Source organism: Cervus canadensis, chromosome X (genome assembly GCF_019320065.1).
Source record: "Cervus canadensis isolate Bull #8, Minnesota chromosome X, ASM1932006v1, whole genome shotgun sequence".
Lineage (NCBI taxonomy): Eukaryota > Metazoa > Chordata > Mammalia > Artiodactyla > Cervidae > Cervus > Cervus canadensis.
Genome location: NC_057419.1, coordinates 100,665,472 through 100,680,429, shown reverse-complemented (window position 1 = coordinate 100,680,429; position 14,958 = coordinate 100,665,472). Strand labels below are relative to the sequence as shown.

General features: G+C 41.1%; 1 protein-coding gene and 1 non-coding gene across 6 annotated transcripts in view; one reads left to right on the top strand and one right to left on the bottom strand.

Moving 5' to 3' along the window:
• The window catches only part of PASD1 (PAS domain containing repressor 1), a 120,224-nt gene that overhangs the window by 32,939 nt on the left and 72,327 nt on the right, over positions 1-14,958 (top strand). The gene's annotated exons all lie outside the window — the stretch shown is intronic.
• Positions 13,714-13,817, bottom strand: LOC122436119. The gene has a single exon (XR_006267889.1). It is a non-coding gene; the product is annotated as a U6 spliceosomal RNA (small nuclear RNA).

Here is a 14,958-nt window from a genome sequence, read left to right as displayed (position 1 = left end):
CTGGTGATGTCCATGTGTAGAGTCTTCTCTTGTGTTGTTGGAAGAGGGTGTTTGCTATGACCAGTGTGTTCTCTTGGCAAAACTCTGTTAGCCTTTGCCCTGCTTCATTCTGTACTCCAAGGCCAAATTTGCCTGTTACTCCATGTGTTTCCTGATTTCCTACTTTTGCATTCCAGTCCCCTATAATGAAAAGGACATATTTTTTTGGGTGTTAGTTCTAGAAGGTCTTGTAGGTCTTCATAGAACTGTTCAGCTTCAGCTTCTTCAGCACTACTCGTCAGGGCATAGACTTGGATTGCCGTGGTATTTAATGGTTTGCCTTGGAAACGAACAGAGATCATTCTGTCACTTTTGAGATTGCATCCAAGTACTGCATTTCAGACGCTTTTTGTTGACTATGATGGCTACTCCATTTCTCCTAAGGGATTCCTGCCCACAGTAGTAGATACAATGGTCATCTGAGTTAAATTCACCCATTCCAGTCCATTTTAGTTCACTGATTCCTAAAGTGTTGACATTCACTCTTGCCATCTCCTGTTTGACCACTTCCAATTTGCCTTGATTCATGGACCTAACATTCCAGGTTTCTATGCAATATTGCTCTTTATAGCATTGGACCTTACTTCCATCACCAGTCACATCCACAACTGGGTGTTGTTTTTGCTTTGGCTTCGTCTCTTCATTCTTTCTGTAGTTTTTTCTCCACTGATCTCCAGTAGCATATTGGGCACCTACTGACCTGGGGAGTTCATCGTTCAGTGTCCTATCTTTTTGCCTTTTCATACTCTTCATGAACAGTATGAAACGGCTATACTTTAATGTTTAACAATATTGTTTTGGTTAGACAACATTATGCATATTGGTTTTCCTCAGTGGATTGAAGTTGAAGTTCTATTGAAATACCACAGATCAAAATGGCTTTTCTTTGTTCATGATTTGCTCTCCTCTCCTCTGTCATAGTTTCAAGTCTGCTTTCTCTGTGGTTCTAAGAGTGGCAATCTGAGCTTTCCAATAGTCAGGGAATGCTAAGCTTCACAGTGGCAGAGTTCAGGGGGTTGCATTTAAGAAAATGTATAGTTACTTTCACCCAGGTGCTCCCTTGCCATTTGTGACATTCTATTTCAGTTTCTGTGTCTCTGTTTAGTCCTGTGTTCCCTTTGTGTACCTTGTCTCTGCTCCCTCCTTTCAACTCCCAGAGCACTTTGTATGAATTTAAATTGCACGCTTTTGACCTTGTAGTTAGTCATCTATTTACAGGTCAGATCTCTCAAGAGGTCATCCACATCAATTTCATCTCTTTATCCCCCAGTGTCTTCCATAGAGTCCACACTTAGAAACCATCTATCAAATGTCAAATGAATAAATGGGATTCGACTTATACACAACTCCTCAGGAAAGATGTGTTATCTGATGAGGGAACACTTACCTTTGCTTCCAAAATTGTGTCTACTTTTTTACATAAGAGTTATTAAAGAGAACCAGAATATTAGGAAGTTGAATTTTCTCTTGTTGAGCTTTTTCATTTAACATGTTGTCTTTACACTGTTTCTTACGGATGCACTATCTATTACACTTTTTGCATTTCTCATTCTTAATTTTTGGTATGACAAACCAATATTGGAACATGGGGACTAAATGATGAAAAAAGGGAGTGGAAAATAATAGGGTAGAGGGGAAAAGTGTCCATTGATTAAACCTGAAAAGAGAGGCCAGCCAGCTCTGTTAGCTCAGTTTTGCACAGCATTAGTGAGCAGCTTAAATGGGACAGAGTTGTGATGTGTCAAGGGTAGTGTGTGTGTTAGTCGCTCAGTTGTGTCCAACTCTTTGTGACCCCATGGACCGTACCCTCCAGGTTCCTCTGTCCATGGGATTTCCAAGGCAAGATTACTGGAGTGGGTTTCCATTCCCTTCTCCAGGGAATCTTCTCGACCAGGGATCAAATCCGGGTCTCCTGCATTGCAGGCAGATTCTTTACCATCTGAGTCACTAGGACATTTTTCTGTTTAAATGTCTGACTCTAGGAGACCTCAGAAACTGTTCTCAACAATGTGTCCTTGGACCTTGAATGAGTCTTAGAGGTTTAGAGACTTGGTTTGATGCCATGGTCCACTTGGATAATGACAGCAGCAAACAGCCAGGATGGGCTCTAGAAGGTCTCTTGGGTAGAAGAGAGGTGTAGCAGGGGCTTGGGACCCATCATCTCCAACCACTGGAAGAAGGAGAGGTGGGAAGGAATGAATGAAGCACACTTCAATATTCTTACCACCTACAAAGCTTGGGTGCTGCTGTGCTTCATCCTTGATGCTGTCTTGAAGTACACTGGACTGTCACTCTTTGCTATAGACCAGAGGTTCTCAAATACTCCAATCTTGTGTCTCACAAATCACTGTCAAAGGACTGGGCACTCACTAGGATAGAAACCAAACTCCCTTGTTTTTCAGCAAAGGGCATTGATATGTTTAGACAGTCCGTCAGCATATTTATAATTTTTGATGAGTTTCGAGGACATGATCAATTGCAGAAATGTTATTGGACATAAATGTGTGATTGTTACAGAACTTCAAAGTAATTTGTTGTTGGGCAAGGGCACCAGGTTTGGGAGAAACATGAGATGTTCAGGCTTATTCCTAGTGAGTTGGAGGGTCACAGATAGAGAATGGAGGGGAGGCTGTGAGGAGGGTAGTTGGGAAATGACTGATGCATGACACTTGCATATGAGTGAAGTGTTGAAAGAGTGCTAGTGTTAAGTCATGGAGAGGCTGCCTGCCAGAGAGGGAATCCTCAGACACAGCCATGGACTCTCAGGGTGGCCCTGGGCAAGTTAGCTAGCCTCTCTGGACCCCATTTTCCTCATATATAAAATGGGAAAGATATTGTAATAATAGAGCCTGGGATGTAGTAAGTGCTTAATAAATGGCACCTAATGTTATGGAAGGGAGGCCTGGCGTGGTGCAATTCATGGGGTCGCAAAGAATCGGACACGACTGAGCAACTGAACTGAACTGAATGTTATTCCTATGTTTAACTTTTCTGAAAAAGTCTCCTATCTTCCTACAATTATAAAGCTTAATTCAGTAAATGTGGTTGAATCTGGGCCCAATCCCAGAGAAAGTTTACTGCTTAAGGAGAAGAATAAGATAATGAAGATATTTTCATCTCCATGCAGGCAAGGGGCCTGAAGACAGATTCTTACCCTAGTTTCTTTGTGATTTCAAAGAAGAAGGACAGCAATATACTCTCGGTAGTTGAATTGAAAAGTTTGTAGTATTTTTCAGTTCTGTACTTTAAAAAATATTCTCAGGCGATTGTAACTTGATGAAATCCTTTTTTAATAGATGGGTTATAATTAGTGTTTTAAATGCCTCTCCTTATTGACTATGAACTTTTCTGGAGCAGAGACTATGTACGTCATCCTCATCTCTGGATTCCCAAGTCTGGGGTGTGATGTCAGCAGTCTGTGAATGCATGTTGAATAAATGCAGTCCTTTAGCTTTTTAAGTTACGGTGCTTTCATATGTCTGAGTCCTAAAGGAATTCAGATGAAGTCTAGGGGAAATCAGAAGAAAATCTAAAAGAGATACTACAAAAATCTTTGTATTTTTGCTTTATATTTGTTCTCAGCTAGATTTACATTTGTTCTAAACTAGATTTATATTCATTCTCAGCTAGATTTTTTAAAAGTCAGTCAGAAGATTACAAATTTCATGGACTAATAGAAAACCAAGGTTGATATTCAGTGCCATGGTTTGAAGTATAGGGACCACAAAACATAGTTTTAAGAGTACAAACTTTCCAGAATAAGTTCTGGAGATCTAATAATGTACAGCAATGTGACGTTAGTTAATAATGCCATACTCGAAGTTTGCTACAAGAGTAGAGCTTCCGTTCTCACTACACAGACACACACATACACATACACCCAAGACAATTATGTGAAGTGATGAATGTGTTAATTAACTTGATGTAGTTATCATTTTATAGCTTATACATATATAAAATGTATACAATTTTATTTGTCAAATATACCACAATAAAGAAAAAAAAGAAATTTTTTTCAGGAAAAAAAACAGAACTCCCATCTGAACCCCACAGTAGATGACTCTCATTACAAAGTGAAGTCTAGCCTTAATAATAGAGGTTGAAGAATGGGTCTGACGGGCCATCCAGAAGCAAAACAGTAGTATTGTCCCCATGAATCTTCCATCATTAGAGCTCCTTTTCTGCCTCTCAGGGGTTAAGGCTTCTAAGTATTGATATCTAGGTTTAATTCTAGGACATGCTCTGGGAATAATGAAAAACATTAAGTTCTACAGGCTGAATGAACTCTAGTTAAAATCTTAAAAACCTAGTCTGCCACCTGGATACCTACAAGGCTCATTAGCTAGTTTTTTCGTTGTCCAGCTACAGCGACTAGCAAACAAATCGGGCACATCAGAGCAGCAGAGACTGTGGATCAGTTCTGCTTTTCCAAGAAATGAAGTCCTAGGAGATGTTTTGTCCTTTTAGTGGAAATCAAACTGAGGCTGCAGTTATTTTTGCCTGTCATGGAGTGGAAGTAGCCCTGGACAGTACAGTTATTGTGAACCAGCACTTTAAAAATGCCAGACACTTGGAATTCATTTATTTTGTAAGTGCTTTCATAGGCCATTACCCATTCTTTACCCCTTTGAAACCATTTAAGTTATGCTAGGATTGGTAAGCCTCACACAAAATTCACTTTGGACATTGAATAGGTTGGATTTTTTGAGCAGTATTTATTCTCTAAAATCCTAGGACTCCTGGGGACCACATCCCTTTGATTTTTGACACTCAGAATTTCCATTTCTTCCATTCTGTCATCTGGGTGTATGAGACTGTGAACCTTGCAAAGAAAAGGGAGAGTTGTTAACATTAGTCTGTGCCAGCACTCCTACAATATACCTAAGTTCTCTATATTGTATTTTGTACTTTTGTACATTTAATTGAATTAAACAAGCTCCCAGTGCTTTGTGTGTCTGGAGAAGAGTTCTAGGTACTTTAACATACAGAAAGCGGGGTAAGAGTCTTATGGCCTGAGAAAGCTTACATTCTAATACACACAAGGCACAGTGTCTATCATGGTCTTGAAAGGAAAGACTTTGGGGAGATCTGGGAAGACTTCTTAGAAAGGATGACATAAGACTGGAAGGCAGTTGGGTGTAGTTTTTAACTCTAATACTAGTCTCTTTGGATTCAAATCGCTGGTGTACCACTTAATAGTTGGATGATCTCGGGCTACTTTCTTGCACCTGTTTCCTGAGGAACTCAGATGATAACATCAGATCAGACCTCATAGCAATGTTGTGAGAAGCAAATAAGTTACTTACTGTAGAGAACAGGGCCTCTCCATTGGTCTGGGATAGCAGAGGACCCAGGGGGAGGGCTTAGGGGGAGGGACAGGATTGGGTTGGTGGATTGGATCATGCTGTCTGAGAGGTGAGGATGGAGTGGAGGGGGGCAAGAGTGTAGACAGATGAGGGGGATGTGGTTGCAGGGTTTGAGATGAAAAGGCCTGAACTTGAGGTCTGGCATGGATGATCAACAGAAGCAGGCAGGCATGAGCCCCAGTGCAGAGGCAGATGCTGATCATACTGGCCCAAATGGGAGCAGAGAAACAAGAGAGTTATGGAGGGTAGCTTGGCAACCTTTGTTTGCAGGACTAGACTGATGATGGTTATGCTTAGGAGTTTGGTCATACAACTGGGATTTTTCTCTGCTAATATCTTACAACCAAGGGAAGCAAATGTTGGGTTTGTTGATGAATGAGGACGGGGCAGGAACAAACCTTAGGTCACCTCCTTGCTGTTGATCAGCCAGATTCCTAGGTAACCTTGGGATTCAGGAGGACACGGTTGTGGAAGGAACACTCAGTTTGACCATGGACAAGGATGGAGATTACTTAGAGACTTCATGTACAATCCAGGCAAAGGCTGGTTGATAGGATGTAAAGAGCTGTGTCCGAGTGGTGGGTGGCCAGAAAACTCAGAAGTGTCCCATTTATTCAGATGCTGTCTTCTCCAACAGTTGGGCCTCCAAAATAGTTTAGAGAGCTTTCAGAGTAATCATCTCAGGATTTAATGAAAGAGAAATAAAGTGGGTGGTGTAGCAAGACATCTTCGCTGAGGTTTGAAAAGCAATGTAGAGGAGACGAGGCACATGTGCAAAGACTCATTTGAATCCCACTTCTGTCAGGTACTTACCTGTGTCCTGTGCCCTGTGTTGATATGCTCAGTCATGTCTGACTCTTTGTGGCCCCATGGACTGTAGCCCGCCAGGCTCCTCTGTCCATGAGATTTTCCAGGCAAGTATACTGGAGTGGGTTGCTATTTCCTTCTACAGGGTATCTTCCCAACCCAGTGATTGAACCTGCGTCTCTTGTGTCTCCTGTACTGGCAAGCAGATTCTTTACCACTAGCACCTCAGACAAATCATGTCAGTTGCAATCTTAAAACTTCTTTCCAGTTTTACTGAGATATAATTGGCATATAACATTGTGTAAGTTTAGGGGGTACAATATATATACCTCACATAGTTAAAATTTTTCCCCTTGTGACGAGAACTTTTAAGATATACTCTCTGAGTAGCTTTCAAATATACAATGCAGTATCGTTGACTATGGTCACCATGCTGTAAGTCACCTCCCCAAAACTTATTTACTAAAATGGGAAGTTTGTATCTTTTGACCACTGTCATTAATTTCCCCCTACATCTCCCCTCCATGCCCCACCTCTGGCAGTGCCTAATCTTGTTTCTATGAGGTTTGTTTGCTTGTTTGTTTTTAGATTCCACATATGAGTGGCATCATGCAGTATGTCTTTTTCTCTGTCTGATGTATTTCACTTAGCGTAATGCCTCAAGATCCATCCTTGTCAAAAATGTCAGGATTGCCTTTTGTGTTATGGCTGAATGATATTCCACGTGGTAAGTGAGAGTAATAGTATGTTACGCACTGGGCTGTTGTGAGGAATGAAGAGTGGTTCATGAAATACTGACACCGAGCTATGTGTGAGTAAACTCCATAAAACTGTGGCTCCACTCAGCTGGAGCCCTCAGCCTCTCCCAGCCCAACTCCTTGGGCTAGCCCAGTGCTTCCGCAAAGTCATTGTGCATAGGCACCACTTGGAGATCCAGCACCACAATTTATTTAGCAGGTCTGGTGCAGCCTGAGACTATGATTTCAGGTAGGACCCATTTTGCCAAGCTGGGAACCACATTTAATTTAAAAAAAAATTGTTTTTAGATTTTTTTGATGTGGACCATTTTTAAAGTCTTTATTGAACTTGTTACAGTATTGCTTCTGTTTTATGTTTTGGGTTTTTTTGGCCGCAAGGCATGTGGGATCTTAGCTCCCTGACCAGGGATTGAATTTGTACCCCTTGCATTGGAAAGTCTGGGCTTTGCAATTAATGGGACCTGGGTTTAAATTCCAATTCTACCTCTTTATAATTGTGTGAGCTTTGTTGAGTTCCTTAACCTTTATAAGTCTTGAGTATCCCAACTGTAAAATCTGGATTATAATACTGACATGTCAAGGTTTTTTTGAGAATTAACATATAGAAAGTGGCACAGAGTAGCCACTCAATAAGTGGTAGCTTTCATTAGAGATATATTAACAAGAGTGTAAAGTCAAAAGGACTGTGAGGAAGGTACAATCTTCTCAAAGAGCGAAGCAATGGCAAAAAAAAGAACAACTGGCACTACAGAGCGGTTTCTTGATGCCACTTGTTGGGGCAAGAAGGAGAGAACCCTGAGATCAAGCCCCATGCAGTCAGCCAGCCGTGGAAATCTAACATGCCAGGGACAAGTGGTATCTCAGGTCTGGATGTAGGGTTGGGCCGTGAGGATACCTAATGGATGTCCCCATCATCAGCAATGCCAGGGGAAAGAGCCTGGCTCTGTAGCGGTACTGAGCTACACAGAAGCCTCATCTTCTCTAGCAGAGTGTAGCTGCCCGTCTGTAGCAATGGAGGAGGGGGGTGATCAGATTGATGATTCTTGGGCATCTTTCTGAGCACCAAGACAAGGATATTGGCCAGAAAACGTACTTAAAGTCTGGGACCATAATGTAAAGATGAACTAGTAAAGACGCTGTGGGACTGGATGGAGGCGGGGAGGTTCACAGAGAGGAAAGAATAGCAGTCAAGTGACTGGAATGAACTGGAGAAAGGCGAAGAGGAGGGTTCCTAAATATGCCACAGAAAGGGCAATGGTAGAGACTGGTCGGGGGCGTCGCTGGGGAGGAGGTGGAGGAAAACGTCCCCCGTGGTTTCCAGTAATACCAAATATGCCATCACAAAAAATACTCTGTTTCAGAGAGAGAGAGAGAGAGAGAGGGAGGGAGAGAGAGAGAGAGCGTGCACAGCTCTTCACTCTTCCACACCCCTGAAGGTCCTGAAGTTAACTAGTAAGCACTCAATCACCAAGGAAAAACTGCCTTCTCTGTGGGGCTGCCTGAATCCCAGACAGTTCCTGGGAGGCCTCATGAGCTGGTCAAGCGGATTTAGTCCTGTGTCAGCAGCAAGCTGAACTGCGCTGGGCTTTCCCCTACCTTCCTCCTGCCAGTCGGTCAGTTCAGCTCAACCAGGCTGACAGAGACAAGGAAGCCCCTGTGACCTCCACTGTGCAATAATGGCCAGAAAGTGTTTGGCTTGTGTAAACATCTTTTCAAATGTTTATGTGAAATTGGAAAGAAAACCAGAGAGTCTGAAGAAAAGCAGGATGTAGAGGTGAATTCATCTTTGGCTCTAACTGTGGTTTCCATACATTTGTTTCTTTTTCAAGTAAAAAGCTCCAAGTATTTAAAATGACATTCACGACATCATTGTGGAAGACAATCACGACGTGTATTTGAAGTTATAAAATTTGCTGCGCATCATCAGGGATCAACTCTGTCTTTCTACAGAGAGACACACACATTTTTCTAAAAACAATTGCTCAAAAAAGTGGTCTTTCAAATTTCAATAGAATGCTGGTTTTTTTTAAGTTTATAGGAAGAAATGCGTGATGGCATGCTTCATCAATTTGAAGTCATCTTCTCTCATTCGTATAAGGTTTATTAAATATATTTAATCAGTGAGGAAGAATGAAATTTTTATAATTCTCATGTAGACAATAATGTCATTAAATGTGTTTGGCATAAATATATCAGCCCAGTCAGTGGGATTTTCCAATTTATTTTCAATCAAAACTTTCTTCAAAAATTATAACTCACAAGATTATATGTCATCACTTGTTCATCCATCTGAAGGGAACATAATTTTCTAATAGTTAAAGTCAAGAATGGAAATTAACCTACAGTGGATTATGCAGTATGTGTACCACATACCATGCCAAGTAAGCCCGGAAGGGCAAGTGGCAAAGCCATGCTGCAAATGAGACCCAGAAACAGAATCAGGCTTCCTGATTCCTTTGGGGTGTCACTAAAGAGTGGCTTTTCTTTTCTTGAACATGAGTTCCTCCACAGGCTCTCCCTGTATCAGCCTGAGTGCTTGCCTGGGTGAGGTGGTGGGCAAGCCAGGCAATGGAGACGATGAGCCCCATGGCACAGGTGCATACACAGCAACAGGTCAAAGGTTCACTCCTTCTGACAGCAAAGCTGAGGTCTGTTCTCAGCATATCTTGTGTTGCCTTCTGAGGACAGTGTCAGGTCAACTGTGTCCATTGTTGTATTCCCAGCATCCCACACTGTTCCGGACAGAAAATGCATGCTGAATAAATGTTTGGTGAATCAAAAAAGTGAATGGAAAAAACACCAAGTCCTGTCTGCCAAAATGCTGGTGAACAATTCTCACCCAGTTAATCCTGTTCCTAAAAGACAGACTGGCTAAAAGAAAAAAAAAAAAGGCAAACTCAGATCTGCAGAGAAATCTAAAAGTCTCAAAGTGTATCTCTTACTGGTTTTGCACTTTAGGGGAATGCTCTCTCCAGGTCTCTTACCCTGAGGCAGTGAGGAATACTAAAAGGCAAAAGGTTCTTCCATCCTTCACCATTCTGACAGAATAGTTCAAGTTTCTGTACGGTACAGTAAAAACTGGTGCTGAAAGAGATCTGCAATCCATTAAATTCCTAATCTTAGTCTTACTTCAATTGCGTCTGTGGATTGTCTATATACCCCTCTGAAATTTTGCAATTCATTTAATCCCTGTCCGCACTATTCCTTAGAAACACACAGATTTATGGCTGATATCTACATAAATCCACTGATTCAAGGCCAAGGAATAAGCACTGCAGGACTAGAAGCTTCACAGAAGGCAGTACCAAAGATTGTTGCATAATGGGCACAGACACCTTCAACCAGTGGGTGGAAAGAACATCACAGGCAGAAAACAGAGCCTGAGTAAGGGCACCAAGGTGAAAGGTCATGGTTACATCAAATGGTCCTTACTGCTTCCTAGCATGTGATCTTGGGCGAGTTACTTGATCATTTTGAGCCTCTGTGTCCTCATCTGTAAAATAAGAATAAAACTAGCACCATTTCACAGGGCTGTTGTGAAGATATCAAAGTGCCTACCTGAGTGCCAGATACAGAGTAAGACCACAATAAATGCCTATAAACAAAGTGTGATAAGAGACAGAAAGCAGAATAGTGGTTAATAGGGACAGGGTTTTAGTTTGGGATGATGAAAAACTTCTGGAAATGAAGAGTGGTAATGGTTGCATAGGAGTGTGAATGTATTTAATGCCACTCAACTGTGGGCTGACAAATGTTAACTGTTTAACACTGTTAAACACTGCTTAACACACTGTTTAACACTGGCTCTCATATTATTTTTTTTAGTTTTATTTATTTATTGGCTGCACTGGGTCTTCGTTGCCACATGGGCTTTTCTCTAGTTGCACAGAGTGGGGGTTACTCTCTAGTTGCAGTGCTCAGGCTTCTCATTGCAGCAGCCTCTCTTGTTGCAGAGCACAGGCGCTAAAGCACAGATTCAATAGTTTCAGTGCACAGGCTCAGTTGCTCCATGGCGTGTGGGGTCTTCTTGGACCAGGGGTTGAACCTGTGTCTCCTCCATTGGCAGGCAGATTCTTTACCACTAAACTACCAGGGAAGCCCTCTTGTATTATTTTTGAGAGGTGTTTCTTAATTTTTAATGCCACACATACTAATTAGAGCAAACTTTAAACATGCAAGAAAAAAAAATTTAACCTCCCAAAGTGTCATCATCTAAAGATACCTCTGAATGTTTCTTGCCCCCTAGCCCTGTTTTCTGCACAATATTTTATTTGTTCATCTGTATATCATACATTTAAACCATATCATGGTTTAAGTGATTGGACTGATATATATTATACAACACTGTTACCTTTTCCAGCTAGTTTAATAATAATAATAATTTTTTTTCATAATACAGATTCTTCACAAACATACTTTCCAGTGGCCTCTGCACTGGTTAAAAACCATATGAAAAAGTCACTGGAGAGTGTCACAAATGCTGAGACTTTCCATGAAATAAGAAACACAGTCTTGGGAGGATGGATAAAGGGAGTTTGAGCTCCTAGTCCCAGGCAAATATTACCCTATTTCAAATTGAAGAATGCAACCAGTGTAGACATTCCACATGGAACTTTATTAAAATTCAACTGTATAACTCCTCAGGCAGAACAGGCCGAGGTGGCTGAGTCCTTGAATCTATCTGAATCGGTGGAGAGTTTATTTGAAAGGTCATCAACCCTGAGATGTATAAGTAAATTCCTTAGTGTTGTAGTCTTTATGCACAGGTTTTCTTCTCCCTTAGATGTGCATCCAGAAAAAGTCCTGCTCTCGCTGCTCTGTTGCTCATCAGCCCATTTTCTCTGCTTCCTCGATTGCAGAGTGTTAAAACGCCAAGACTCTTTAAAGATGTCCAGGGATGATGGGAGACTGAACACAGTGGGCCTAGCTGAGTTGTCCAGTAGTTCTCAGGATATGTTCACTTTGTCATTCAAGATTAAGACTTTAGTGTCGTTTAGTCCTAAACTGTTTGTGCACAGGTTATGTGTGTCACGTGGGCCCCAGACATGGCCCCTGCAACGAGCTGCAAGAGCATTAGCAGCAGAAGCCTAGACTGACATCCAGAGACTGGTGCTTCCCTGGAGCCTGAACTGTGACTGTGTTGACTTATTTGCTTTTGGCAGTTATGAGACTGCGAAACTGAGTGAAGATTCCTTTGACTGTGAATCTTATCCCAACTGAACATGGATAACCTATGCCATCCTAATCATTGCACTAGAAAGTATCTGCATCAGTGATTCTCAACCACAGAGAGTAATCATAATCCATCTACTCACTGTATTCTCTTGTGAACTAAAACAAAATGTGTGTGTATCTGTGTACACACACCAGAAAATTGGAAGTGGCTTTGCCTCCCCAAAAGAGGAAATCTTTGCAAGCATGACTCACTTGACTTTTTTGATCTTTGCTTCCTTGGTGGTTCAGATGGTAAAGAATCTGCCTGCCAATGCAGGAGACTCGAGTTCTATCCCTGGGTCGAAAAGATCCCCTGGAGAAGGGAATGGCAACCCACTCCAGTATTGTTGCCTGGAGAATCGCATGGGCAGAGGAGCCTGCCGGGCTACAGTCCATGGGGTCGCAAAGAGTCAGACATGACTGAGCAACTTTTACAAAATTTGATGAGGTTTTTCTAGGTGATTTCCCATTGATTTTGGAAAAAGCCACTCAACACACAACTCTGCTACTCTGAAAGAAAATAATTATTACATTGCATAGGAAAATACTTTGCTGGCTACTTTTGGCCGTCTTTTTTTTCACTCTCTGTGTATTCTTTTCCCTGTGTCAGTTTCTAAGTCTTTGTTTTAGAATGAATTACTGAGTGGAACAGATCAGTAATTAACAGGTGCCTGGAAGGACCTTGTCCAGTGATTAAAGGAAGTCATTGGATATTTAGTGGTGTGGGTTTTTAAAAAAATAATAATTAACATTTATTTAGCATTCAGCATTTACCACAATGCCAAAGAGACATGTTCATGTAACATGTAACAAGTTACATGTTCATTCAATCTTTACAACAAGCCTATGAAATGGTGGGTACTATTATTATCCCCCTTTTCCAGGCAAGGAAATTGAAACTTAGTTTAACTTGCCTAATCAATAGTGGAGACAGTATGAATTACTGCCCCTTATATTTATATAATCTGAGAATATATTTGGAGATTCTGCCAGGAAATTTTTTTTTAATTTATTTTTTTATTGAAGGATAATTGCTTTACAGAATTTTGTTGTTTTCTGTCAAACCTCAAAATGAATCAGCCATAGGTATATATACATCCCTCGCTTTTGAAATTCCTTCCCATCTCCCTCCCTATCCCACCCCTCTAGGTTGATACAGAGTCCCTGTTTGATTTTCCTGAGCCATACACCAAATTCCCATTGGCTATCCATTTTGCATATGGTAATGTAAGTTTCCATGTTACTCTTTCCATACATATCACCCTCTCCTTCCTTATCCCCATGTCCATAAGTCTGTTCTCTATGTCTGTTTCTCCATTGCTGCACTGTAAATAAATTCTTCAGTACCATTTTTCTAGATTCTGTATATATGAATTAGAATATGATATTCATCTTTCTCTTTCTGAAACATTTCACTCTGTATAATAAGTTCTAGGTTCATCCACCTCATCACAACTGACTCAAATGTGTTCCTTTATATGGCTGAGTAATATTCCATTGTGTATATGTAACACTACTTTATCCATTCAAAAAATATGGAACACTTCACGAATTTGCATGTCATCCTTGCACAGGAGCCATGCCAATCTCTGTATCTTTCCAATTTTAGTATATGTGCTGCCGAAGAGAGCACTGGCAGGAAAATTTAATGGTGTGTTTTGAGTGTCTTCTCTGTGTGGAGCTGGGTGCTGTTGGAAATAAGAAAGACATATAAAACATGACTGTTCTATGTATGTATTTATTTATTTTGGCAGAGCCTTAACCACTGGACTGCCAGCAAGTCACCCAACTCTTCTGTTATTGAAGTATTTTTATTTATTTATTTTATTTTTTTAGACTCATATATTTAAATAGGGAAATAGATTTAAGGGACTAGATCTGATAGACAGAGAGCCTGATGAACTATGGACAGAGGTTCGTGACACTGTACAGGAGACAGGGATCAAGACCATCCCCATGGAAAAGAAATGCAAAAAGGCAAAATGGTTGTCTGAGGAGGCCTTACAATAGCTTGTGAAAGAAGAGAAGCAAAGCAAAGAAGAAAGGAAAGATAACCCATTTGAATGCAGATTCCAAAGAATAGCAAGGAGAGATAAGAAAGCCTTCCTCAGCGATCAATGCAAGAAAATAGAGGAAAACATCAGAATGGGAAAGACTAGAAGATCTTCAAGAAAATTAGAGTTATCAAGGGAACATTTCAGGCAAAGATGGGCTCAATAAAGGACAGAAATGGTAGGGACCTCTAGAAGCAGAAGATATTAAGAAGGGGTGGCAAGAATACACAGAAGAACTGTACAAAAAAGATCTTCACGAGCCAGATAATCACATGGTGTTGATCACTCACCTAGAGCCAGACATCTGGAATGTGAAGTCAAGTGGGCCTTAGAAAGCATCACTACAAACAAAGCTAGTGGATGTGATGGAATTCCAGTTGAGCTATTTCAAATCCTGAAAGAATGCTGTGAAAGTGCTGCACTCAATATGCCAGCAAATTTGGAAAACTCAGCAGTGGCCACAGGACTGGGAAAAGGTCAGTTTTTTATTCCAATCCCTAAGAGCAATCCCAAGAATGCTCAACTACCACACAATTGCACTCATCTCACACGCTATAAAGTAATGCTCAAATAAGCCGGCTTCAGCAATACGTGAACTGAGAACTTCCAGATGTTCAAGCTGGTTTTAGAAAAGCAGAGGAACCAGAGATCAAATTGCCAATATCCACTGGATCATTCGAAAAAGCAGAGAGTTCCAGAAAAACATCTATTTCTGCTTTA